Source organism: Chinchilla lanigera, unplaced genomic scaffold, assembly GCF_000276665.1.
Source record: "Chinchilla lanigera isolate Chin_1 unplaced genomic scaffold, ChiLan1.0 scaffold00146, whole genome shotgun sequence".
NCBI lineage: Eukaryota > Metazoa > Chordata > Mammalia > Rodentia > Chinchillidae > Chinchilla > Chinchilla lanigera.
In genome coordinates this window covers 331,901-335,643 of record NW_004955547.1, presented here as the reverse complement: position 1 = coordinate 335,643, position 3,743 = coordinate 331,901, and the positions used below count along the sequence as shown (strand labels likewise).

At 47.4% G+C, this 3,743-nt stretch overlaps 1 protein-coding gene across 1 annotated transcript in view; it reads right to left on the bottom strand.

Annotated features, from left to right (window-relative positions):
* Tmbim6 (transmembrane BAX inhibitor motif containing 6) overlaps nucleotides 1-300 on the bottom strand; it is a 23,160-nt gene extending 22,860 nt beyond the window's left edge. The window contains exon 1 of the mRNA XM_005411845.2: nucleotides 190-300. The gene's annotated coding sequence lies outside the window, so the exon portion shown is untranslated. The remainder of the gene's footprint in view (nucleotides 1-189) is intronic.
* Between the last annotated feature and the right edge of the window lie 3,443 nt (nucleotides 301-3,743).

Sequence of the window (3,743 nt, the reverse complement as noted above, 5' to 3'; positions counted from 1 at the left end):
CCCCGCGCCCCGCCGCTCGCAGTGCGCACGCGCAGCGGTCGCTCCCGGGCGGCTCCGCAGAGCTGGGCCCCGCGAGCTCAGGGCGTAAAGACTGTCCGAAAGGGGACGCTACCCCCACTCCCACAAAGACAAGACCCTAGTCGCCCCCTCTCCGTTTCCCCAGGTTCCCCACTCCGCACTCGCACGTACCTTCTCAGCCTGCCTCTCAGGAGCCGCGCCGCTCTGGTGACACCGGATGTGCTCTGACGCTTCCAATGTGTGCCTCACACTCTTCACCCCGAATCGGCCCCCTCGGGAAAGGCCCGCCCTCGTGCCACGCTTAAGGCCGGTCTTCATTGGCCGTTGACTGCATCTCTGCCCTTCCATTGGCTGTACATGCAAAAACAACGGTTGCTTACTTCCGAGTCATTAGCTCACAGCTTTGTCAATCAAAACTCTGGCCACCAACCGGCGTCGTAGTAATAGGTCTCTGCCTTTTCACTTGGTAAGGAGGAATGTAGGTCCACGGCTCCCTCTAGTGGAGAAAGTGAAGAGGGGCAGGCCCCGCCCAAGGAACCTGAAGTAATGCAGCCCCCCAGACGCGGGATGCGACGGCGCGGCAAAGTCCCAAGGTTCTTTAGTTCTCCCGCAATGTTAAAGGAGGGAAGCGATGTGCGAACATATGGAAAAGCTCCCTCACCTGGGTGGCATGAACCTAGTGGAGCTTAAATTTCAGAACACTCTGACAGTTCAGCAGTCTACGGAACGCGAGGGGAAACAGGCGCTCCAGCCAGCCTCAGACGCGGGAACCTCCCACCCCGCAGCCTGCAAGACGCCCTCGGAGGCCGAGCGGTGTCCTGAGGGCTGCAGGCTGGGCGGGCGGGCTGCGGCACCCCTCCCCACTGGCTGCTTGGAGAAGGGCAGTGACGACCTGGCTCAGCTGTCCCAGCACCCTCTTTGGGGACCAACCCAAGGGAGCCCCAAGGGCTGGGATGAAAGGGCTGGCGTTCCCTTGTGGGCTTGCTCCTTGCAAGAAGCACCACCTGTGCAAGCACTTACAGTAGGGAGTTGCGGACACTCTTCTAAACGATCAATACTTTTATTCGTATTATTATTTAATTTTATTATTTTATTTTATTTTATTTTATTTAAGGGATATAGCTCAGTGGCACAAGGGCCTGCCTGGCAAGTGCAAGATCCTGAGTTCGATTCCCAGTACCCAAAAGAAATTTTTTTTATTTAAGAAACAGAGGTCTCCCTGGATTCCCCAGCCTGGCCCTAACTCCTGGCTCAAGGGCTTCTCCTGCCTCAGCCTCCTAAGTAACTGAGACTACAGGCACCTGCCACTGCTCCTGGCAAGTGTCAGTAATTTTTTGATGGTTTTTACTAATTTTTCTAATATCGCCCAAGGTAGTGTAAAATACCCATTAGAAGAGGCCAAGAGGGGTTGGGGATTTAGCTTAGCGGCACAGCACCTGCCTGGCAAGTGCAAGGTCGTGAGTTCGCTTCCGGGTACCAGAGAAAAACCAAAAAAGCAAAAAGTCTGCAGCTTAAAAATGCAGGGTTGGAAAAAACTTGTCGTGGTTACAGACCGGTTGATAAAGTTACTTTTATGATTCTGTGATGTCTGTGGTTTTGTCGACATTTGAAAATATAAAGACGGGCGTGGTGGCACACACCTGTGATCCCAGCCCTCAGGAAGTTGAAACAGGAGAAAAAAAAAAAAGAGAGAGGAGGATCGCCACAAGTTCAAAGCCAGCCTGTACTACATATCAAGACCCTGTCTTAAAAAAAAACACACATTTTTTTCATCACAAAAAGAAATGCTCTAGAAGAAACTGTGATACTTTATATATATATTTTTTGTTTGTTTGTTTGTTTTGTTTGTGGTGCTAAAGATTAAAGCAAGGACTTCATGCATGCTGTAAGAAGTTCTCTACCGGGGTGGGGGATTTAGCTCAGCGGCACAGAGCCTGCCTGGCAAGCTTGAGATCCTGAGTTCGGTTCCCGGTACCGGGAAAAAAACAAACGAGCAAACAAAAAAATTAGCCAGGTGTGGTGGCACACGCCTGTAATCCCAGCACTTGGGAGGCTGAGGCAGGAGGATCGTTGCAAGTTCAAGACCAGCCTAGGCTACAAAGCGAGCTCAAGGCCAGCCTGAACTGCATAGCGAGACTCTGTCTCAAAAAGACAAAATAAATAAAGAAGGTCTCTACCATGGAGCTCTGTCAGTTGTGTATATTTCTGTAGGTCTGCTTCAGAGCTCTCTGTTGTGTTCCACTGATCTATTTGTCTGTTCTTTTGCTAATACTACATTGTCTCGGTTAGTGTTGCTTTCTGGTAAATATTGAAGTCAGGCAGTGTCAGTCTTCCAACTTTGTTCTCCAATATTTGATTGGCTGTTGTAGGTACAGCAAAGGTTTTTAAAATGTGAACTGTACAAACAATAGATTTATGATAATACTGTACATAGATCTGAGGAGATTTTTACTATTATTATTATTTTGTCTTTTTGAGTCAGGGTCTTGCTCTGTAATTCAGGATGGCTTTGAACTCTCTATGTAGCACAGGCTGACCTTGAACTCATGGTAATCCTCTTGCCTCAGCCTCCTGAGTGCTGGGATTACAGGTGTGCGCCACCACACATGACTTCTGAGGAGAATAGAAAATGAATAAATTAGGGAATGAAGTTTCAACATCTCTATGAGTCTTATGAGAGTTCATCTGAAGCAAAAGTTACAAAATCTTAACATTTGTTAATTTTGAGCAATGGGCACGGGTGTGCAGTGCTTGTGTGTTGTGTGTGTGTGTGTGTGTGTGTGTGTGTATGTGTGTGTGTGTGTGTGTATGTGTGTGTGTGTTGGGGCAGTACTGGGGCTTGAACCCAGGGCCTTTGTACTAAACTACATCCCCTACCTTTTGTAATTTTTTATTTTGAGATAGGGTCTCCCTAAGTCACCCAGGCTGAGCTTGAATTTACAATCCTCTGGCCTCAGTCTCCCAGAGGGTTGGGATTATAAGTGCACACCATCATGCCTGGTTTACTTATTCTTATCTTCTGTGGTTTTTTTCTATTTTTCCCAATTTTTCAAATATATATTAGCTTTTCATCACTATAAAAATAGCTGAGGCTATTAAGTTATAAAGAGAAAAAGTTTATTTTGGGTCACAATTCTATATGACAAATATTTCCCATTTCTTTAATTTTTTTTTTTTTTGAGACAGGCTCTCCCTATGTAGTTCATAATGTCTTTGAACTCACTATGTAGCCCAAGCTAGCCTCAAACTCGCAGCAATCCTCCTGCCTCAGCCTCCCAGGTGCTGGGATTATAGACATGCACCACCATGCCTGGCTGTTTGTTTTCAAAATAGGGTCTTGGTTTATACTCCATGCTGGCCTTGAACTCATAGCAATCCTCCTCCTTCAGCCTCCCAAGTGCTGGGATTATAGGTATGTGCCCCCAATCCTGGCTCATTTTCCCATTTCTTTAGGCCTCTGTAAAGGGATCCAGAGTGCAGAGTAGATCAAACCTTACACATCATGAGATAGGATCCGAAACACACACACAAACACACACACACCCTGAAATACTGTGGTTCTGCAGTTCCTTTCTGGGCACACTCCTCTCCTAAGGCTTCACCTTGTGAAAGTCTCACTACTTCCCAATAGCACCATGCTGGGGTCCAAGCTTTTTTTTTTTTTTGGCTGGGGTCCAAGCTTTAACACATGAGCCTTTGGGAGACACCCATATCTAAACCATAGC